This window comes from Meriones unguiculatus, chromosome 5 (assembly GCF_030254825.1).
Source record: "Meriones unguiculatus strain TT.TT164.6M chromosome 5, Bangor_MerUng_6.1, whole genome shotgun sequence".
In the NCBI taxonomy this organism is placed as follows: Eukaryota; Metazoa; Chordata; class Mammalia; order Rodentia; family Muridae; genus Meriones; species Meriones unguiculatus.
Genome location: NC_083353.1, coordinates 28,775,363 through 28,800,536, shown reverse-complemented (window position 1 = coordinate 28,800,536; position 25,174 = coordinate 28,775,363). Strand labels below are relative to the sequence as shown.

Below are 25,174 nucleotides of genomic sequence, written 5' to 3'. Positions count from 1 at the left end.
TCTGGAAGTCCTTGCTAGAGCAATAACACAGTTGAAGGAGATCAAGGGGATACAATTTGGAAAGGAAGAAGTCAAATTATCACTATTTGCAGATGATATGATAGTATACGTGAGTGACCCCAAAAACTCTACCAGGGAACACCTACAGCTGATAAACACCTTCAGCAAAGTGGCTGGATACAAAATTAACTAAAAAAAAAAAAAAAATCACTAGCCCTCCTGTATACAAAAGACAAAAGGGCTGAGGAAGAAATTAGGGAAACAACACCCTTCACAATAGCCACAAATGACATAAGATACCTCGGAGTAACCCTAACCAAGGAAGTCAAAGATTTGTATGAAAAAAATTTCAAGTCTCTGAAGAAAGAATTAGAAGAAGATATGAGAAGATGGAAAGATCTCCCATGTTCATGGCTTGGCAGGATTAACATAGTAAAAATGGCCATTTTACCAAAAGCAATCTACAGATTCAATGCAATTCCCATCAAATTACCAACACAATTCTTTACAGACCTGGAAAGAAAAATTCTCAACTTCATATGGAATAACAGGAAGCCCAGAATTGCTAAAACAATCCTCTACAATAAAAGATCTTCAGGAGGTATCTCCATCCCTGATCTTAAATTGTACTATAGAGCAACAGTTTTAAAAACTGCATGCTACTGGCATAGAAACAGAATAGTGGATCAAAGGAACCGAACAGAGGACCCAGAAATAAACCCACACACTTATGGACACCTGATCTTTGACAAAGACGCCAAAACCATACAATAGAAAAAAGGTAGCATCTTCAACAAATGGTGCTGGTCCAACTGGATATCTACATGTAGAAAAATGAAAATAGATCCATACTTATCACCCTGCACAAAACTGAAGTCCAAGTGGATCAAAGACCTCAACATAAAACCTGACATTAAATCGGCTAGAAAAAAAAGTGGGGAATACCCTAGAACTCATTGGTACAGGAGAAAACTTCCTGAACAGAACACCAACAGCACAGGCTCTAAGAGCAACAATCAATAAATGGGACCTCATGAAATTGAAAAGCTTCTGCAAAGCAAAGGAGACCATCACCAAAACAAAGCGACTGCCTACAGATTGGGAAAGAATCTTCACCAACCCTTTATCTGACAGAGGACTCATATCCAGTATATATAAAGAACTAAAGAAGCTGAAAAGCAGCAAACCAAGTAATCCACTTAAAAAATGGGGAACAGAGCTAAACAGAGAATTCTCTGTAGAGGAATAGCGAATGGCAGAGAAACACTTAAAGAAATGCTCAACCTCACTAGTCATTAGGGAAATGCAAATCAAAACAACCCTGAGATTTCACCTTACACCCATGAGAATGGCCAAGATCAAAAACTCAAGTGACAACACATGCTGGAGAGGTTGTGGAGAAAGGGGAACCCTTCTCCATTGCTGGTGGGAATGTAAACTTGCACAACCACTCTGGAAATCAATCTGGCGCTTTCTCAGACAACTAGGAATAGTGCTTCCCCAAGATCCAGCCATACCACTCCTAGGCATATATCCAAAAGAGGCTCAAGTACACAAAAAGGACATTTGCTCAACCATGTTTGTAGGAGCTTTATTTGTAATAGCCAGAAGCTGGAAACAACCCATATGCCCCTCAACTGAAGAATGGATGCAGAAATTGTGGTACATCTACACAATGGAATATTACTCTGCAATGAAAAATAAGGAAATCATGAAATTTGCAGGTAAATGGTGGGATCTGGAAAGGATCATCCTGAGTGAGTTGTTCCAGAAGCAAAAAGACACACATGGTATATACTCACTCATATAGACATACAACATTAGACAAACCCACTAAAACCTGTGCATCTAAAGAAACTAAGCAAGAGAGAGGACCGTTTGTAAAATGTCCAATCCCCATCCGGAAAGGCAAAGAGGATGGACATCAGAAGAAGAAGAAAACAGGAAACAACCTAGGAACCTACCACAGAGGGCCTCTGAAAGCCTTTGCCCTTCAGACTATCAAAGTAGATGCTGAGTCTGATGGGCAACTGTTGGGCAGAGTGAATGGAATTTTAGGTAAGAACTGGGAAATAGTAAGAGCTGGAGAGGACAGGGTCTCCACAAGGAGAGCAACAGAACCAGAAAATTTGAACACAGGGAACTTCCCAGAGACTCATACTCCAACCAAGGACTATCCATGGAGATAACCCAGAACCCCTGCACAGATGTAGCCCAGGGCAGTTCAGAGTCCAATTGGGTTACATAGTAATGTGAAGAGGAACTGCCTCTGACATAATCTGATTGGCCTGCTCTTTGATCACCTCCCTCTGCGGGGGAGCAGCCTTACCAGGCCATAGTAGAGGACAATGCAGCCACTTTTGATGTGAACTGACAGACTAAGATCAGAAAGGAGAGGAGAACCTCCCCTATCAGTGGACTTGGGGAGTGGCATGCAAGCAGAGGGAGGAGGGAGGGTGGGGTTGGGAGGGGAGGAGGGAGGGGCTTATGGGGGGATGCAGAATGAATAAAGTGTAATTGATGAAAAATTAAAAAAAAAAAGAAGAAGAAGAAAACAGGAAACAAACTAGGAACCTACCACAGAGGGCCTCTGAAAGCCTCTGCCCTACAGACTATCAAAGCAGATGCTGAGCCTGATAGGCAACTGTTGGGCAGAGTGAATGGAATTTTTTGTAAGAACTGGGAAATAGTAAGAGCTGGAGAGGACAGGGTCTCCACAAGGAGAGCAACAGAATAAGAAAATTTGAACACAGGGAACTTCCCAGAGACTCATACTCCAACCAAGGAATATTCATGGAGATAACCTAGAACCCCTGCACAGATGTAGCCCAGGGCAGTTCAGAGTCCAATTGGGTTACATAGTAATGTGAAGAGGGACTGCCTCTGACATAATCTGATTGGCCTGCTCTTTGATCACCTCTCCCTGGTGGGGAGCAGTCTTACCAGGCCATAGTAGAGGACAGTGCAGCCACTTTTGATGTGAACTGATGGATTAAGATCAGAAAGGAGAGGAGAACCTCCCCTATCAGTGGATTTGGGGAGTGGCATGCATGCAGAGGGAGGAGGGAGGGTGGGATTGAGAGGGGAGGAGAGAGGGGCTTATGGGGGGATGCAGAATGAATAAAGTGTAATTGATGAAAAATTTTTAAAAAAGGGGAAAAATAATTTAAGAACCTTAAATGACTTTCAAAAGTGGAGGAAAACATGGAGTTAGTCAATTTACATGGAGCACGTCTCACCCTTGGGGGCAATGGTCTCCTGAACCTACTCAGACCTCGGACACCACCACTGCTAGTTCTAGAACTGATGCAAGATGTTCCAACGAGGGGGTTAAGGCTTCTCATAATATTTCCTATAAGCCCACACCTGTTTGTTTATATCCCCCAGTTTTATTCATTATTAGCCAGATAGATTCAAGTAATTGTGGTGATGATACTTGCTTTTTTGCCCAATGCTGGAATGCTAGTGAATTTAGGTATGCCCTGGTTACTCGCATGCCTCGCTGGGTGCCTGTGTCCGTTGATGCCCCTCATGCTATGACTCTCTTCAGACAGAAAACGGATCTTGGAACTACAGCCGCCATTGTTACTGCCATCTCATTGGTGGCTGTTGGAGCTACCACTGCAGCATTAGCCATGAGTCATACTGTGCAGACTGCTCAGACCCTGAATAATCTTTTAGCCAATGTAGCTCATGCCTTAGATGTACAAAAAGGAATTAATGGTCAACTAAAAGGAGGCTTGATGGTGTTCAATCAGAGGATTGACCTCGTGCAGGAGCAAATTGATACCCTATCGCAAATCGCTCAACTTGGCTGTCAATGAAAGTATGCTGGACTTTCACTAGCATACAACATGAGAATTTTTCCTGTGCTGCAAATCTGTCTAAACAAGTGTCTAGCTATATTTTAGGTAATTGGACTGGAGAATTCGATACTACGATGGAGCAGCTGAGAGTGGCCATTATCACGGTAAATTCTACGAGAGTGGACGCAGGACTAGCCACAGGATTATCATCATGGATTGCTGCAGCCATGAATCATCTGAAGGAATGGGCGGGCATGGGAGTGTTAGCAGGCCTTCTGGTGTTGGTCTCCTTGGTTTGCCTGTGGTGTATATGCAAGATTAGAGTCTCACAACAGCGTGATGCAGCCATGATCATTCAGGCCTTTACAGCCATTGAAGCAGGACAGTCTCCCCAAGCATGGTTGGATACCATAAAAAGCTAAAATGTTACGCTCAGGATGCGAGGCTAAGCACTGCACTCAGGGTCAGCCCCTTTGGACCCAGAGAAGAGCAAGTCTGATTGCATGCGGGTTGATGCCCCAGGTCCCGCCTCTGAGAAAAAGGTATCAGACGGGTCTGATGCTCTTTGGGTGGATGACACCTAAATGAACAAATTCCCAATTCATTTCTAATATCAGAGATCAGACCTCTACTCTTGCCTGATGCGTCTAAAACAAAAAGGGGGAACTGTAGAGAGCTGCATAATGCCGCGCCTTAAAGATGGAGCTGGTTTCCGCCTTCCACCTTCCCGATGGTGAGTGCTCTCTGTCACAAACAACTCCACATTTGGCTAAGGCTGAGGATCTGGCTTGCTTCCATGTATGTGGACCTATCTGCATTGCCCACGTGGCACGCTGGGGTTGGCTACCCAGAGGCTATTTAAGCTGTGGGCTGGCTTTCCCCAGGGTCAGATGATTGTTCAAGGTTCCTGAATAAACTGCATTGAAAAAAAAATCTTGGTTTTCCACAATTAAAACATTATGCTTTTATATTTTGCATATACATTAAAAACTCCAATTCATAATATAAAATATTCTCAAATCTGAACGGAGATATTTCAGATAGGTTTTCTTGGCATTGTGTAACCATCTGCAAGTGTGTGTGTGTGTGTGTGTGTGTGTGTGTGTGTTATGTGCTCATACAAGGTTGCATAATCCTACAAGGGTTAGCACTGTCAAAGACACCCTGTACTCATTATGTATTTGTTTTTTAATTAATTTTTGGGTTTTGTGTGTTCAGAATCCTTTCACTCTTGCCAATTTTTTTCACAATCCCCACATACAGTTCCAGGATTTTAACTAACAGTTTTAGAACTAAGGTCTAAGCCACTTTCCATTAGTTAACATCCCCACCCCAAGCCAGGTGTGGTGGCACAAGACTGTAATCACAGCAGTGAGGAGGTGAAGGCAGGCAGATCTTTGTGAGTTTGAGGACAGCCTGGTCTACAAAGCGAGTCCAGGATAGCCAAGGCTACACAAAAAAAGCCTTGTCTTGAAAAACAAACAAACAAAAATCAAACAAAAATCCCCCAAAGTTCCTTCTTTCTCTTTCCGAGATTAATATAATTACAACACTTCTCCCTTCCCTTTTCTCCTTCCAAATCCTTTCATAAACCTTTCCCATCCTCCTTCAGCTCCTTAGCCTCTTTTTTTTCACTAATTGTTATTACATGAATATATGTACATACATAGCTATTCCCAAATATAACTTGTTAAGTTTGTACAGTGTTACTTGTACATGTTTTCACTGCTGATTGTTTGGCACTGGAGAGTTGATTGGTGTGCTCTTCCCTGGGGAAGACCACCTCTCTTTCTCCTCATTCCCTTTTGTGGTAGTTATCTCTGGTACCTCACTCATTTTAGCCTGTCCCTTGAGCCTGAATACCCAAAGATGTGTTCTCAGGATTGACAAAGTAGCATTCTATCAGACTGAAAATAAAGATTCCAGACATATCCATGGCACAGACTGCCTGCCATTTCTCAGTCCCCAAACATTTACCCAAACCAACAAACACCATAACAAAGATTAGACTAACAATCTTCCTGAACATCTGCTGAGAGTAGCTGCAAAATGGGCTGTTATGGACATGGGATGGACTCACACTCCCTGGAGCTTACCCAGAAGATAACAACTATGGTCAGATAACCTTGATGTGGGCAGAAAGAACTGTTCTTGCTCCTCTAGCCATGGCTAGCCCCATAGCTAGGCTCCCTTGAGTGGTCTCTGCCTCCTTGGAAAGCCTTTGTTGAAGGCTGTGGTTGTTTTTCAAAAGCAAGAAACCATCTCTGAAAGGGAGAAGTGCTCCACTGTATTTGCTGGCAAATTCAAGTAGAATTGAAAAGAGAAAACATTAAATGTTAAGCTCATAAAAAAACGTCTACTGGTTTCTTTGATTCATTAATAAAGTATTATGAGACGATTACTAATTATAACACTCAGTATCACCCTTTGAAAAGTGTAGTTTGCTGTTCCGAGGCTTTCTTCTGTTTTGCTTTAGGAAATGATGGGTTATATGAGGTTGAGGGGAAGGTTTACAATGGCAGCATCTGTCTTTCAGGCTCACTGAAAGACAGCCTACAAATACAGAACTTGACTTGCGAAATTCAGCCTGGGCCAGAGCCTTGTTCTCAAGCTGCTGTTTCAGAGCTCCAACCTATACTCTTCTTGGTGATGCTACAGTAATCAGAAAAGCATGGCTGACATACAGATTTGAATGCTCGCAATGGTATTGTGAGTGCATTTTCTCCAGAAGATGATGTGAGAAAGCAAAAATTATAAACCAAGGATTGTGAAAGAAGCATAAAAACAAAACAAGGGAAATCCACTGGTGACAGAAAAATTTCAGAGGGAACAGCAGGTATCACATGAGGACTTCACAGGAACTGTAGTTTGCACACCAACTTCTGGAGATTCCTCATCGAGGCCCTCTGGAGCATCTTTCACAGGCTCGATCCTAACAACATGCAGGTGTGAGTCTGAGAAATCTTCTTTTCTGACTAGCATGTTATTTATTATTAAAGATGTTGATCCTTATGTTAGTTTATACTGACTGTGTACTAAATCATAAGCCAGATGAAGCAGATAACTGAATTGCTGCTACATTCCTAGGCATTTTGACAGTTCCATGTCCCTGCTTTTACGTTGGTTTTATGTTTTCACAACAGATCTAACAGCGTTTTCCCATATGCTTCAGAAACATAAAACTTTGATGCTATCCCTGAGTGTTTCCTAAACATCACAAAAGTTATACAGATGAGATAAGTCTGTCACTTCCATCTGAATTCCTTTTGCTTAATTGATATTTCACTGCCATCCTTCAAGCTTTTGGCCCAAAACACATATGTCCAGGAAAGAAAAGTACTGTCACATCCTAGAGCACAGCATGTGACAGAAATCCTGGAGCTGTCATGGACACTAGTCTCCTGGCATGGTATCTGTTAGTCCTTAGAATATCTCTGCACTCACTCTTGTTAGTCATTTTCATAAAACCATGTTAGTTAGGGCTCCTATTGCTGTGGTGAAATATCGTGAGCAAAAGCAACTATGGGAGGAAAGGGTTGATTTCACTCACAGTTCCATATAACAACTTATCACCAAAAAAAAGTCAGGGCGGGAACCTGAGGCAGGCACTGATGCAGAGGCCATGAAGGGTGCTGCTTACTGGTCCTCATGGCTTGCTCAGCCTGATTTTTTTATAGAACCCAGGACCAGCAGCCCAAGAATGGCACCACCCACAATGGGGTGGACCCTTCTCCCTTAAATCACTAATGAAGAATGTGCCTCACAGGCTTATCTACAGCCCGATCTTATAGAGGTATTTTCTCAATTGAGGCCTCCTCTTCCCTGACAACTCTAGCTTGTGTCAAGCTGACATAAAACCAGCCAGTACACTGACTATTATAAAATACCTCAGATAATTCACTTGAGAAAAGGAAAGGTTTGTTTAGGCTCATAGTGTTGGAACTTCTGAACCATGACTGATTGGCAATTGCTTTGGACCCATGGAAAGATAGTAATCATGGCAAGAGCGCATGACAGAGAAAAGACATTTCCACCATTAAGGGAGAAAAGTAAAACAGCAAGCTTTAACATTAATTAAATATAATTAATGACTTTACTTAGGAAGTACTAGGTTATATGGGGATAAGAAAATATAAGAAACTTCCACTGATCTGAGACCACAGAGTGAAACTGATCTAAGAATTTCTGATTTTGTAAACCTGCTTGCCCCTCCTTCTTCTGAGGGGCATACGTCTGTTCTCCCTTGAGACATGACCACCACCAATGTCCACTTAGACATCAGGTCCTGTTTGTTAAAAATAAGATTGCCTTCATAAAAACCTGTAAGTTTCAACATCTTTAAAACATGAAGAGCCCTGAGAAAAACCTCCTTTGGGGCAGAGTTAAAATGACCACCCTAAGACCAGAGCAAGATCATGACAATGCCTAATGCTACATAAACCATGAAACATTTCTGATGAGGGCTGCGCCTCTTTGGTTGGACTTCCTGCAGGCTGTGCAGTGTCTCAGTTTCCTAGATTTGTGAGCTTTCCCCTGTGCTGGGGTGGGCTTCGGTGACAGCTGTCTTTTCTGCTCCTGTAACTAACTCCTCACCCATATCCAGTAAGTAACCCCCAAAACCCCATTAGCTCACCATGTTGGACTTTGACCCATACTTTGGCCTGTCATTGGTTTTCTATCTGGGGTGTTTGCTCAGGGCTCCTCGAGAATAATGTCACATAATCCCAACTACTCTCCCCACCCCTGGGATGCCTCACATCTCTAAACCTGGTCAGTCTACTGCTGTACCATACTGTTACCAGGAGGCACAAGTATTCAAGTACATACAGGTACATCAACATCCGAGGAAAAGCCTTGTCCATCAATCTCAGTCCCTTCGTTTTCTTGGGGAGAAGCACTGCTCTTGGTGACTTTACATGCAGCAGTGACTGAAGTTTACGTCTTTGAGGGCGTTCATGAAGAGTGCTATGGGAACCATACACCTGGGCACCGTGCCGTCTCAGAGGAGGAGAAGTATCTTGGTCTCAAAGTCCCACTATTGTGTAAGTGAAAAATTTGGTCCTGAAAAGAGACATCTGAAAGCCCATTGAGCCCTCCAGTGGTAAAGTTATGAAAATGTAACGACGAATATCCAGGCACCTTGGAAAGCTAAATTTGGATGAAAACTAGAAAAGCCTTCTCAAATTTAGTCACTGTTCTTTAAGATCCATTTATTTTCACATTTAGAGATTTTAATATGGAGTTTAGCTAAATGTGGTGTCCTAAGACATGGCTGGTGGTTACAGTTCTGACTACATACATTATTGGAACTGTGAAAAGTAAATAAACAATAGACCTTTCTGGATTCAGTCTGCAATAAATTCAGACTGAATTATCATCCCAAGACTATCAGTTTGGGCTTTAAAATGCTCACTGGTTCTTCTTCTTACATTCTGCCCTCTTCAAGTACAGATTCTTGACGGGGCTGTCTCCTGCCTTTGCAGGCGAGGCTCAAGGAGGAAAAAACGACGGAGCCACGAGACTCCACAATTGCGGGGATGTAGACTCAAGGGGGGTCAGGAAAGAGCTCTTTTGTAGAGAGTGTGGTATTTATGACACGCGGGAAAGAGAAGGGCAATGCACAGAGCAGGTTAGCATGCGTGGAGGTCTGAGCTGATGTGAAGCCGCACAGGCCGTGAGCTCACAACGAGCAGGAGGGAAGCCTGGGAGCCCCTTCTGGCTTGCTGAACAGCCCTTTTTGGTCTGCTGCTTCCATCACTGTACCCTCCCACAGTGACACACTGCCCAGGCTAGCGTGGCCTCTCCGATATCACACCCACTCACTCACCTACCCATGCTCCTTCAGCCTCCTCAAAGCACGTCCCTAGTGGCCAGACCCATTTTTCTTGTTCTTTCTGCTCCACAAACAGCTTCTTAGACACCAGAAATGCCCAGTCTTCGTGCCTTTGTCCCTGTGCTGCAATTCCTTTGTTTCTCAAGAAGCCTATTTGTCTAACTTATAGCTTAAAATCCTTCCCCTAGCCCCAGCATTCTCCACACTCCTTACCATGTTTTCCCCATACCACCTCTCCCAAAGCATGCTCACCCCCTAAATCCGTGGCTGTTCTCCACCATTTTTTCCTAGCCCTGTCATTTATCCACGTCTGTCTCCCCAGGTTTGCCTGAGCACACCTGACACATGGTCCAGCGTTAGCTCCCTGGCTGCATGCTCCGAGCCCAATCCCCTTGAAACTCAGTAGTGTACAGGTGAGCGTCATCTCACTTTTCCACAAGCCTCTCATGCATCTACTTGCACCCCAGTTCACCCCAGGAACCTTAGCAATGTCTTATACTCCCTTTCTCCCTTCACATCCAATCAGCATCAATATTACTAACTTTGAAACAGTTCGAGTCTCCTTATTTCTTCACTATTCCAGTAGCTTCTGGATACTCTATTCTGTTACACGTGGCATCCATACTGCTGCCACTCAGACTGAGCAGCCACGTCTCCCTAAATCTACTCAAAAGAGAGCCCTAACCACTGCCTGTGGCTCCTGCTGTGATGTACCCACAGTGAAGGACTAAAGCCTAGAACTGTGAGCTGAGGAACCGTTTCTCACCTACATTGATTTTGGTCAGGGTGTTTCATCCCAGCAACAAAAACACCATGACGAGACTCTTCCTTCACATGCCCCTGAGAGCCTCTGTTGCCCTCTGTGTAGTGGAACCAAGATCTAAAGTTCACATGAAACCACGCTGTGACTGAACTTGAGTTTAACACGTGGATTGATGGACTGTAAAGATAACTGTGAGGCTTTGGCCTCTGCATCAGTGTAAAATTGTTGTACTTTTACATATCTTCACTGGATTTTCCTGTGGCAATCCTACTGCAAGGCTGCTCTCCCAAGGCCTGGTCACTGCTGATGGGTTGGCTCAGCCCCTGCAGCACCTGACTTTTTTTAACGCTTTCTTCCTCACATGTGGACATGGTTTATCAACCTGACTTGAGGGGAGCATTCACAGAGACTGTTACTATTGTGCAATGTCCCCCGAGGAAGAGCCTCTGTCCTATGAGAGTGTATTTTATCATCTCAGCCGTAGTCTTCCTTAATACTGTGCATGTTTTTCCTGTGTGACATTTATAACTTTATAATCACGTTTGCCAAAAGCATAAAGTCTTCATAAAGTTGCCCACTGAAAGTGTCATCGCTAATATGTTTACTACTTGTCCATCTATTCCTTTTATACTTAAACTTTTTGGAATTCAGCACACAAGATGAAAACATAAGGTTTTGGTATGACACCTAACTAGCATATGCAAGGTTCTGGATTCAATCCCAGCAGCATACAAAAAGGTGAATATTTAAACAATTGCAAAATGTAAAATATGGACAGCTTTATAGTTATACCTCAAAGAAGAATTTTAAGTATAATAGTATCACCCTTCAGTTTTTAACTTACCTATTCTGGTAAACTTCATTAAAATATGTATTAATATAAGCTGCTGTTCCATGTTCTATCTTGACTTATGAGATCTGGCTCTACCAGTAAAAGAAAACTTTAATTAGCCATCTATCTTCTATTTATTACCAGCCTTCACACTTAATAAGTAGTACGACCATGGAACCTGTGCCTAACGCATTGGCATCAGGCGCAGCAGGAAGAAAGGTTCCTGCGCCACAACATGACAGCTACCCTGTCCAAATGTGGTATTTGTAGCCTTTTGTTCTTGTCTCCGAACTGAGGATAACAGCATTATTCTTAGGGCCTAAAGAAGTCTGTAGAGACAGATAACTGTGCAACTGACTTTTTTCATTTACCGACACTATAGCAATCTGAGGAACACAGAGGACTGGAGAGTATACAAAACCTCAAGGCCGGAAGTTTTAAAGACGAGTCTAGGTGCTGTCTCCTATCAGGCCACCTCTACAACCCAGGGTCACTACAATGGAGCCTCTAATAATAATTTCAAGCTAATATTTCAGGGCATCTCAGAAACCACCATTTGCACATTAGACAAGAAGCAAGTTCATGATGTGTGCATTTTAATCTGCTCTGAACTTTCCCTTACAACACAAAGCCCTTCTCATCATCTACTATTCTCCTTCAATTTAAATTCTGAAGGAAACTTAAATCCTTCTGTTTTAGTAGCTGTACATTTCCACCTAGACAGCAAATTACAGTCTGTTTCCACCTGGAAGCAACAGCCATCACACACCTACAATGCTGCCTTATAGAAATGAGTCATTTCCTTTTCTGAGGAAGCCATAAAGTGCAACTCTACAAAGCAAAGCGGTCTGAAAAGCTTGGAAGTTACGCTTACCAAAAAAGGAAACTCTCAACCCCTGTCTCTCACTGAGTGAAAATAGGAGAGAAAATAAAAATACAAACTGAGTATAAGATGTGAAGAGCACAGACACCTCCATGAATCAAACCGCCTACGCAAAGGCTGCAAGGGAGAAAGCAATCCCCAGAGAAGAGCCATCCCCATTTCATTAAAATGCAGCTGCCCTGGCACTTTTAAAATTCACAGACATGAGGCAAATTTTACCTAAGCAATGAACAGATTCATCTTCAAACCCTAAAAGCTAGTTTTTCCTAATTTATTATGTTATTCTTCACCTTTTTTTTCATTGTCATTCCCCACATATTTCAGGTGATGTGTTATTTAGAAGAACAAAGTGGAATGGCCATGCAAGAGCCAGTCTTGGAGACTTAGCTGGCATTTCGGAGTTGCAGTGGTACAGTCATCACTAGAAGGTGCTGTTTTCTCTGGTCCTCCCTGACCTCTGGCTCTTACAGTCTTTTTGTCCCCTCCCTGAGATGGATTTCCTACACTCTCATTTGCCCCTGCAGGCCCAAATCTGATTAGGCCTGAAATCAAGAGAGGGTGCCTTCAAGTGAGTGTATGTAAAGCCGCAGATCCAGGGTCCCTCTGTGCTAGCAGACAGATGTCAGATCCCTCCCACCCACACCCCCACGGTGGGCAACATAAGGATCCTTGGGACAGCATTCTCAACATTGAAGGCCCTATTCTGTGGGTCTACCAGAGGAGTCCAGGCAACCAAATTCTGGAGCCCAGACAGATCTGAATAGCAGAAGGATGGTACAACAGGCCTATAATCCTCTGAGGTATTTGGAGAAGCTGTGCATGCTCATTGCAACCTCAAACAGCTCCAATCCCCCTTCCTGCACTTAAGCTCCACCATTCCAGGCTTCTCCATCCTCTAGCACCCTGTCAGTCAAGGTACCCTTCCACACACACTCCCACACTTGCACACATGCACCTGCAACCTTCCTCCCTTAGCTACAGCTGAAACACCAACATCCACTCTCAAACCGATGGACCTCTCTCATCTTCCTGAAGAATACTCCAGACACCAGAGACAGATAGACCCAGTGTGAAGAACAGACTCCTGGGACAAACACTGATAAGCAGATGGCTAGAGAATGGCATAAGAATGCATCCAACAAATGCTGTGCCTTAAAGATGGAGCTGGTTTCCGCCTTCCACCTTCCCGATGGTGAGTGCTCTCTGTCACGAACAATTCCACATTTGGCTAAGGCTGAGGATCTGGCTTGCTTCCATGTATGTGGACCTATCTGCATTGCCCACGTGGCACGCCTGGGTTGGCTACCCAGAGGCCATTTAAGCTGTGGGCTGGCTTTCCCCAGGGTCAGATGATTGTTCAAGGTTCCTAAATAAACTGCATTGAGAAGAAAAAAACAGTAGATACTTTAAAATGTTATATAAATTCTTAGTCTCAATGACCCAATGTTCTTTACTAATAAAACTGTGCTTCATTTTGTTCAAAAAAAAAAAAAAAGAATGCATCCAACAAAAAGCAGGACATTATGGCTTCACCAGCAACCCCTAAAATCAATGGATAGTCTAATTCATTGGAAACACAGGAAAATTATCTCAAATTAATGCTTATCCAGTTATTAGAGGCACATAAAGAGGAAACGAAAAAAGCTCTGAAAGAAATACAGGCAAAAACAGTGAAACAAAAAGAGGCACATGAAGAGAAACAAGTAGAGGCATATAGAGAGGAAATGAACAAAAAAATAGAGGACATATGGAAAGACAGGAATCCACATTCAAACAGATGAAGGAAATGTGCAAGACATTAAAAAAGAATTAGAATCAATAAAGAAAACACAGAGAAAACCCTGGAGCTGGGGCCACAAAGGTAAGCATCACCAACAGAATACAAGAGATGGAAGAGCGAATCTCAGGCACTGAAGATACAATTGCAGAAACTGATACATCTCTCAAAGTAAATTACTTCTACTAATTGGAAAAGTTCCAAACATAAAACCTCCAAGAAATCAAGGTTGCCCTAAAAAGACGAAATCTAAGAATAATAGGAATAGACGAAAAAGAAGATTCCAGGCTACAAGGTCCAGAAAATATTTTCAGGAAGATCACAGAAGAAAATTTTCCCAATTTAAAGCAAAAGATGTACATTAACATACAAAAGGCTTACAGAACTCCAAATAGACTAGACCAGAAAAGAAACTCCTCACACTGCATAATAGTCAGAACACTAAATCTACAGAACAAACAAAAAAATATTAAAAGATGCAAGGGAAACAGGCCAAGTAACATATAAAGGTAGACCTTTTATAATCACAACAGACTTTTCAACAGAAACTATGAAAGCCAGAAACGCCTGGGCAGATGTCGTGCAGACTCTAAGAGAGCACAGATGCCAACCCAGACTATTATACCCAGCAAAGTTTTCAGTCAACGTGGATGAAGAAAACAAAATATGCCAGGACAAAACTAAACATAAACAATATCTACACAGCAACCCAGCCCTCCAGAAGATACTAGAAGGAAAACTTCAATCCAATGAAATCATCTACACCCAAGAAAACACAGGATATAGTACTAGACAACAAAAAAATTAAAAGAAAACAAACATAGAAACACAGTGACACCACAAACTCCAGAATAAAAGAAACCAACACTCATTAGTCATTATTATCTATCCACACCAACAGACTCAACTCTCCAATGAAAAGACACAGACTAACAGAATTGTTGCAGAAACAGGATCCAACATTCTGCTGCAACCAAGAAACACACCTCTGCAACAAAGATAAACACTGGAAAAATGGGCTGGAAAATGTTTTTCAAGCAAATGGACCCAGAAAACAAGCTGGGGTAACTATCCTAATATCTAATAAAATAGTATTTCAACCAAAATTAATCAAAAGAGATGAGGAGGGGCACTTCATTCTCATCAAAGGAAAAATCCACCAGGAGGACATCACAGTCCTGAACATCTATGCCCAAATACAAGAGCACCTACATTTGTAAATGAAACATTACTAAGATGAAAGTTCACAGTGCTAAGTGACTACAGAAAGAAGTTGGAGACATCTCATACAAGCAACTTAACGGCACACCTAAAAGCCCTAGAAAACAAAAGAAGCAGACACACCCAAGAGGAGTAGACATTTGGAAATAATCAAATTCAGAGCTGAAATCAATAAATTAGAAACAAATAAAACAATTCAAAGAATCAATGAAACCAAGAATTGGTTCTTTGAGAAAATCAAAAAGATAGACAAACCTTTAGCCAAGCTAACTAAAAGGCAAAGAAAAAAAAATCTCCAAATCAGCATACAAAATCAGCAAAATCAGAAACAAAAGGGGGACATAACAACAGACACTGAGGAAATCCAAACAATCATCAGGTCTTACTACGAAAGCCTATATGCCACAAAATTTGAAAACCTAAATGAAATGGACAATTTTCTTGATAGAGTTCATTTACCAAAATTAAATTAAGATCAGGTAAATAGATTAAATACTCCTATGTCCCCCCAATGAAATAGAAGCAGTCATCAAAAGTCTCCTTCCAAAAAAAAGTCCAGGGCCAGATGGTTTCAGCATAGAATTCTACCACACCTTCAAAGAAGAGCTAACTCTAATTCTCTTGAAACTATTCCACAAAATAGAAACAGAAGGAACATTACCAACTCATTCTATGAAACCTTGATACCTAAACCACACAAAGACCACCCCCCCAAAAAAGAGAGCTTCAGACCTATCTCTTTTATGAACACTGATGCAAAAATACTCAATAAAATCCTTGCAAACCGAATCCAAGAACACATCAAAGATATGTGTTCATATCTTTGGACCAAGTAGGCTTCATCCCAGGCATGCAAGGGTGGTTCAACATACGGAAATCCATCAAAGTAATCCACCACTTAAAGAAACTGAACAAGAAAAACCACATGATCATCTCCTTAGATGCCAAAAAAGCATTTGACAAAGTCCAATGCTCATTCATGTTTAGTCTTAAAGAGATCAGGGATACAAGGCACATACCTAATCATTGTAAAGGCAATATACAGCAAGCCTATACCCAACATCAAACTAAATGGAGAGAAACTTAAAGCAACCACACTGAAATCAGGGACAAGGCAAGGCTGCCCACTCTCTCCTTACCTTTTCAACATAGTACTTGGAGTCCTAGCTAGAGCAATAAGACAATTAAAGGAGATCAAGGAGATACAAATCAGGAAGGAAGAAGTCAAAGCTTTGCAGATGATGTGATAGTATACATGAGTGACCCCAAAAATTCAACCAGAGAACTCCTTCAGCAGATAAACACCTTCAGCAAAGTGGCTGGATAAAAAATTAATTCAAAAAAAAATCAATAGCCCCTTTCTGGGGGTGACAACCTCCTTACAAGAATATGTCTTTTGCAAAGGATCTCCTTCTTCCCTCTCCAGAAGAGAAGATGAAACACAAGAAAAAGTGCCTGGTGCAGAGCCCCAATTCCTACTTTATGGATGTGAAATGCCCAAGATGCTATAAATCACCATGGTCTTTAGACATGCACAAATGGTAGTATTGTGTATTGGCTGCTCCACTGCTCTCTGTCAGCCTACTGATGGAAAAGCAAGGCTTATGAAGGATGCTCCTTCAGGAGGAAGCAGCACTGACTGCACTTGATTCAGGATGAGTGGGAGCCATCCAACTAAGGACATTTTGGATAAAAAAAAAAATCAGTAGCCCTCCTGTATACAAAAGACAAATGGGCTGAGAAAGAAATTAGGGAAAAAACAACCTTCACAATAGCTAAAAAGGACATAAAGAATACCTTGGTGTAACTCTAACCAAGCAAGTGAAAGACCTTTTTTTTGAAAAAAACTTCAAGTGTCTGAAGAAAGAAATTGAAGAAGATATCAGAAGATGGAACGATCAAATGGCCATCCTGTCAAAAGCAATCTACAGATTCAATGCAATTCCCATCAAAACAGAAACACAGTTCTTTACAGAACTTGAAAGAACAATTCTCAAGTTCATATGGAAAAACAAAAAAACCCAGAATCGCAAAAACAATCCTGTACAAAACCAGATGTTCTGGAGGTATCTCCATCCCTGATCTCAAGCTGTACTATAGAGCAATAGTAATAAAAACTGCATGGAACTAGCATAGAAACAGAAACAAGATCAACAGAATTGAATAGAAGACCCATAAATAAACCCACACATTTATGGACACCGTATTTTTAACAAAGATGCCAAAACCTCAAAATGAAAACAAGATAGCATCTTCAACAAATGGTGCTGGTCTAACTAGATATTTACATGTAGAAAAATGAATATAGATCCACACTTATCACTCTGCACAAAACTAAAGTCCAAGTGGATCAAAGACCTCAACATAAAACCAGACTAAATCGGTTAGAAGAAAAAGTGTGGAAGAGCCTTGACCTCACTGGCACAGGAGACAACTTCCTGAACAGAACGCCAATAGCACAAGCTCTAAGATCAATAATCAATAAATGGGACCTCATGAAGCAGAAAATCTTCTGTAAAGCAAAGGACACTGTCATCGGAACAAAACAACATCCTACAGACTGGGAAAGGGGATCTTCACTAACCCTATATCTAACAGAGGGCTTATATCAAGAATATATAAAGAACTCAAGAAATTAAAAAGCAACAAATCAAGTAATCCAATTAAAAAATGGGGTACAGAGCTTGTTGGTTTAATGTTTTGTTTTTTTGTTTGTTTGTTTTTTTTAATGTATACACCTTACCCTTGTTCATTCAAATACTGACTTCTCACCCACCCCACCCCCCAACTCTCTGGTTTCAATCCGGATATTGCATTGTGATACTCATTCTAAGCATCCTGTCTCAACTCTTGTGTAAACACAAAATAAAGCAACTAGACACAATGTTGAGCAGGGAGGAGCCAGAGGACAGAAAAGAGGGGAGGAGCAAGAAGGCAGGAGATGAGTGGGAGGAGAAGGGGCAAGGGGAGATCTAGGAGAGCAGAGCTGGAGGAGAGATCTTGGAGAACATGGAGCATGAACCAGACCTAAGATTTCACAAAAAGCAAGTATAATGTGGAAAATCTAAATGTTAGGAAACTGAGGGCTTGGAGGTTCAGGAGGGAGTAAATATTGCCCAGCATTGTGTTCTAGGTTAACTAAAAACCCAGTCTCTGTGTGGTGATTTGGTTATACAGCTGTTTAAGATTAACAGCAAGCTTTACTAGAAGATAAACCAATAGTAAAAATTAATACCATTACAACAAGAGCTAAACAGAGAACTTTCAATAGAGGAACACTGAATGGCAGAGAAACACTTAAAGAAATGCTCAATGTCCTTAGTCAACAGGGAAATACAAATCAAAATGACCTTGTTATTTCACCTTGCACCTATCAGAATGGCTAAGATCAAAAACTCAAGTGACAACACATACTGGAGAGGATGTGGAGAAAGGGGAACCCTCCTCTGTTGGCGGTGAGAATGTAAACTTGTACAACCACTCTGGAAATCAATCTGGCACTTTCTCAGACAACTAGGAATAGTGCTACCTCAAGATCAAGCTATACCACTCCTAGGCAAATATCCAAAATAGGCTCAAGTATACAACAAGGATATTTACTCAACTATGTTCATAGCAGCTTTATTCATAATAGCCAGAATGTAGAAACAATTCAGATGTCCCTCAACAAAGGAATGGATAAAAAAATTGTGGTACATTTGCAAAATAGAATACTATTCAGCTCTTAAAAACAAGGTAATCATGAAATTTGTAAGAAAAAAGGTGGGAACTAGAAAAGATCATCCTGAGTGAGGTATTGCAGAAGCAGAAAGACACATGTGATACATGCTCACTTATAAGTGTATATTAGACATGTAATATAGGATAAACATACTAAAATCTGTATACCTAAAGAAGCTAATCAAGATGGAGGACCTTGGGTAAGGTGATCAATCCTCACTCAGAAAGGCAAATGGGATGGACATCAGAAGAGGGAGAAAACAGGGAACAGGACAGGAGCCAACCACAGAAAGATTCTGTCCAGCAGGGTATCAAAACAGATGCTGAGGCTCATAACCAAACTTTGGGCAGAGTGCAGGGAATCTTATGAAAGAAAGGGGAGATAGAAAGACCTGGAGGGTACAGAAGCTCCACAAGGAGAGCAACAGAAGCAAAAAAATCTGGGCACAGGGGTCTTTTCTGAGACTGAGACTCCAACCAACGCCATGCATGCAGACAACCTGAAACCTCTGCTCAGATGCAGCCCATGGCAGCTCAGTGTCCAAGTGGGTTCCCTAGTAATGGGAAGAGGGACTGTCTCTGACGTGAACTCATTGGCTGACACTTTGATCACCTCCCCTGAGGGGGGAGCAGCCTTATTAGGCCACAGAGGAGGACAGTGTAGCCAGTCCTGATAAGACCTGATAAGCTAGGGTCAGATGGAAGGGGAGAAGGACCTCCCCTATCCATGGACTTGGACAGGGGCATAGGAGGAGATGAGAGGGCGGGCATGGGATTGGGAGGGGAGAAGGGAGGGGACTACAGTTGGGATACAATGTGAATAAAATATAATTAATATTAAAATTAAAATTAAAAAAACTTCATTCTAGTTTTTCCCAAACATACAATCACATTCCCAATTCTCACATATTTCTACCTTTATATTGACAAGTAATAAACAGATTGAGAAGCTAGCTAGAATGATAAATGTATCATCCCACACTATCAACAGGGCAAATTTAATTGTGAGGAGTAAGTCCTATAGGAAACAAACTTGATAACCTGTCATTCTCCATTCATCTTGGGCTTGTAACTCAGCTTCTGGATGGGGAACAGGAGTTCCATTCCTCTTAGGAGCATCTAGAGTACTTTAGAGTGAGGCCCATGTGCTAGGCGGGGGTGTAGAAAAGGTTTTCCACAGAGTGTTACAGCTTACCTCTTTTAGATTGGGATCACTGGTAGCAGTGGAGACTCTGGAGTTCCAAAGCCTGTGGCAATCCAAAGTTACAGCTCTTGGCTAATCTGGTAGACCTGCAGCTGAGACACAGGCCTGGTGAGACCCAGGACAGTGGGCCAGAGGTCAGGCCCAGTGTGATGTGGCCCTGCAGGGGATAAATGATGAATCTCAGGCAGCCATGGTGGAAGGCTGATGGTAACTATCCAGCACTTTTATTTGAAATCAGTGATTTATAAATCTTGGGCAGTGGGAGGTATTGAACATGAATATGTTTGATTCACCAGGGTCAGTGGGTCAGGGATACTTGACTTCCTTGTAGTCAGTCCCTCATTTACAGGCAGTAGCACGTGCTATCACAAGAAGAACACAGTACTTAATTATCTTATGGGTGGGAGAATCTCCAAGTACAATTGAAGGTCACTGCTGAAAACTAAAATCCTTAGCAGGGTGGGGTATTTCTAGGAATTTTCAGATGGACTGTTTTTTTTGTTGTTGTTGTTGTTTTGTTTTGTTTTTTTTTATCAGGAAAAGGTCTGGCCCATAATGTGCTCTGAGGGCTATGTGAAATTCTTTATAAAATCTGGAATCCCCCAGATTTCGGAATTGGTGGGGGGACTTTTAGAGCCCTGATAGACTGAGCACAAACAAATGCCTATCTGGAGATGTCAGACTTCAACCTTATCCAGCAGAGCCCCATAGTAATTTAAGTATTAAATGACAAGGTAAAGACCTAAGCAGAACAGATAAATAAGGTTGCTTTATCTACATTCCAAATTGTTTTGAAAACCAGTTTGAACTGGAACCCATACTGACTGATGTATAAATATTTCAGGGAATGCATTCCTGGCCCAAGTTGCAAGATGAAAACCTGCAGCTTATATACAGTAAGTAGCGAAGATGACAAAGGAGCCAACAGAGCATGTTCAAAGCCAAATCAGGGGAGAAAACATGGTACAAATTTTCTTAATTGTGTGTTATGCCAATAACTGACCTTAGGACATACAAAACTTTATTTCTAAAATATTTATCTTTATTTGTACTCTGAAGAACAACTTTATCCATAAGCTTCTAAAAACAATGTTACCAGAAAAGGGTTACTACTCGGTATAATTTGGAGACTTTACTCTGGTTACAAGAAGTTCAATAATCCCACACGAAACATTAAAAGGGTCCAGTACAAGGTCAAATAGCAGAAAATTGCCTGTGGTGCAACTAAGCAGTACATTGCAACACAAGCACTGAACATACATTCTTACTACATTAGTCTTGCAGAGTAAACCTCTGCTTTCCCAGCTAAAGTATTTGCAAAGCGTTGCTAATGGAGCAACAAATGGAAATGCAATCCCTATCACAATACGGCATATCATCGAAAGAAAATGAGGGCGTCATGCTAAGAAAATAAGTATGTAAATCCACTTGGACATGAAAAGAAAAGACTCTTCTGCAAAGGAGAATTTTTGGTTTGGTGTGTATGAAAATTTTGATGAATGGGCACGGTGGGGATCAGAGGACATTTGGAGGGGTCACACTTCACACTTGCTAGTCAGAAAAGCACAATTCAGCACTTTAGTAGCAGGTAGTAAACTCTGAAGTTTCTAGGGTTTTATATATAATCATTTTTTTTATGTGCTTTGACATTTTGCCTGCATATATGTTTGTGTGAGGGTATCAGATGCCCTGGACCTGAGTTATAGTCAGTTGTGAGCTGCCATGTGGGTGCTGGGAATTGAACCTGGGTCCTCTGGAAGAGCAGCCAACTCTCAACTGCTGAGCCATCTCTCTTCAGCTCCACATTTGCCGTTTTTATGATGGCTAAATATACTTGTTGTCTGGGCCACAAATTACCTATAATAATTTTTATTGAATCAGCAGTAAATTCCTAGATTTTAAAAATGCAATTCAAGTAACTTTACTACTCCTGCTGAAAAACCTAATCAATAAAAACGTCAATAATTTAGTATTTCAAGCCACAAACGCCAAAGTGCTTCATTCATTACAAAATAACAAAGCTCCAAATTGCTCCCTTTCTTACTTTGTTTTTACCAACACCACATCTGTGGTTCCACGGTTTCCACTGATGTTCCTCTATCAGCGAAGCACAGAGTGAACCAGACACGAAGATGAGGCTGACAGCGAGAACACTGCACTAAGCAGCTAGTGAGGGCTTACATACATCATCGCTGTTCTAAGGGCTTCACGCGAACCTCATCCTCAGAGTAATCTGATGACATAATTACTATAATCATCTCATTTTCCAAATAAGAGATGCAGGAATGGAGAGATTAACTACCTACCTAAGATTACACAGCAAATAAGTTGTAAATCAGAATTCTAGCCCACACCAGCTGGCTCATAAGCAGCACCATGTTTAATAACCAATAAAGCATCTCGTCTCCTCCGATCACCCACAAGTGGTGCCTTCCAACACTGTGTCAACTAAAATTAACTTTGCCCCTCATCTGTATGAGTCATTAACTAAGCCACGTGAGGCAATAACAGAGCATGAGCATACACACTGCAATAAGACGTTCAAAATATGGGAGAAGACAGATAAACTTCTTTATTATCATTCATACAATTTATTCAATATGTATCCCAGCTGTGGCACCCTCCCTCATCTCCTCCCAATCCCATCCTCCCTCCCCCATCTCCTTCTGTGCCCTTCTCCAAGTCCACTGATAGGGGAGGTCCTCCTCTTCTCCGTCTGATCCTAGTCTGTCAGGTCTCATCAGGACTGGCTACATTGTCCTCCTCTGTGGCCTGGCAAAGCTGCTCCCTCTGGGGGGAGGTGATCAGAAAGCCTGTCACTGAGTTCATACCAGAGAAAGCCCCTGCTCCCCGACAGATAAACATTTTTTTCCTTTTAAAATTTTTTATTTTTATTAATTATAGTTTATTCACTTTGTATCCCCCCCGTACCTCCCTCCCTCCTCCCCTTCAAGTCCAACCCTCCCTCTTCCCCACCTGTGTCCCTCTCTCAGTCTACTGAAAAGGGAGATCCTCCTCCCCTTCCTTCTGATCTTAGTCTATCAGGTCTCATCAAGAGTGGCTGTATTGTCTTCTTCTGTGGCCTGGTAAGGCTGCTCCCCCCTCAGGAGGAGGTGATCACAGAGCAGGCCAATCAGTTCATGTCAGAGACAGTCCCTATCCCCATTACTATGGAGGCCACTTGGATACTGAACTGCCATAGGCTACCTCTGTGCAGGGGTTCCAGGCCATCTCCATGCATGGTCCTTGGCTGGAGTATCAGTTTCAGAAAAGACCCCTGTGCCCAGACTTTTTGGATCTGTTGCTGTGCTTGTGGAGCTCCTGTCCTCTCCAGGTCTTACTATCTCCCACTACATTTTAATAAGAGAGAAAGACAGTAAGAATGCACTTCAGAAGCCACAGCACCATTAGCGCCATGCTAGTGAGCTTTGTGTTGGTTTAGGCATCTCAACGGCAGAAGGGAGACATCTGCTGTGGGCGCCAGTGCACACATCAGTTCTGGGATGTTTTCCAGTTAATTCTTTTATTTTTGAGATTATGATATAATCACATCATTTCTTCCTTCTTCTTCCTCTCTCCAAGCTCTCCCACATCCCCTCTTTTCTCTCTTTCAAAGTCATGTCTCTTTTTTTATGAATTATTGTTACATGTATATATGTATATACATATATTCCTAAACCTAACCTGCTCAGTCTGTATAATGTTGCTCGTCTGTATGCTTTCGGGGCTGACCATTTGGAATTGAATAGCTGGTTGATGCTCGCTTCCCTGGGGAAGACCATTTCCCCATGCCTTATTCATCTCAGACCACAACTGACCAGTGCAATGGGTACCTGAGCAATGAAAGGAGCTCATGCAGAGAAGACAAGTCTTGATGCCTCCTTAGCTGGCTGACCCCCTAGCCGGGCTCCATTACTTTATGTTGAGGTTTGACATGAAATGTCAGCCTTGGGTTCTCGTGTTCACAACTGGTGCACTGTCCTTAGAGGCTGTGGAGCCATTTGGACATGGGACCCAGATGGTGGGCACCGAGCCACAGGGACAGGGCCTAAGGGTTATGGGCCAGATCAGCTTCCTACTCAAGCTCTTTGCTTCCTGAGGTGAAAACACGGTAGCCAGGCCTCTGACACTCTGGTTGCCATGACCAGGAGCCATCCTGCCCATGTGTTTCTGGTCATGATGGACCACACACTCTTGTCAGTTGTTCCTCACTTAAAGTGCGTCGTTCAGAGATTTGATCACAGTCATGAGAAAAGTGATTAAACTTCCATTCTTTACCCCTCCAGACTGGGGATAAAGTGACCTTCTACTGCTGACATTTCATCAGCTGCCTCAGTCTCCACTCTTCCTCTAGAATATGCTGTTTAAATTTTATTGAGAGATGTGCAATATTTCCATAGACACATACAGGTGTCAGGACCATACCTCGCTACCTCCTTTCACCTTGCCTCCTGCTCACAGGGCACACACTTTCCAGTCTCTCCGAACCACTATTATACCTTTAGATTAATTCACAGCTCCTCTTTCTTACCTCTCTGCTCTTTTATATATATTTAGCTAATTTCCCACTTGCATTAGACACACTTTACATATTCAGACTTGTTCCTGTTTAGTAACTGACTTACACTAAACTTTTTTCATTTATTAATTAATTTATTTTACATCTTAGTCAGAACTCCCTCTCCCTCCTCTTATCCCAGTTCCTTCCCTTCCCTCCCCCATGATCCTCCCTCTTATTTTTAGAATGTTAGTAAAGAGATAAAAAGAAAGCGGGCCTGTATTGCCTAGTTTTCTCTCAACTTGATACAACCAGGAGTCCTTCTAGAAGAGGGACTCTCAACTGAGAAAACGCAAATGTGTGGGAGTGAAAGAAGTGTAGGTGAGGATCAGAGAGCAGGGAAAACAGACTAGCTTCCCAGCATGGGCTGAAAGCTGATAGCTATTGCAAATGAGAGAAAATTTAAACAGCAAAAGGATTATGACAATATAATGTTCTATGGTGAACCCTGATGCAGCCTGCCTGTAGTCTTACATAGAATGTTAAACCAAATCTTAAGAAGTAAGCCTCTTAAACAGAGTAAAGGACAGAGCAGGGACAAATTTGAATCTTAAAAACAAGGTAGAAATGGATAGCT

General features: G+C 42.0%; 1 protein-coding gene and 1 pseudogene across 5 annotated transcripts in view; one reads left to right on the top strand and one right to left on the bottom strand.

Moving 5' to 3' along the window:
- The window catches only part of Mctp1 (multiple C2 and transmembrane domain containing 1), a 564,452-nt gene that overhangs the window by 509,327 nt on the left and 29,951 nt on the right, over positions 1-25,174 (bottom strand). The window lies entirely within an intron of this gene.
- On the top strand, positions 16,505-16,754 carry LOC110562684 (small ribosomal subunit protein eS27-like; annotated as a pseudogene).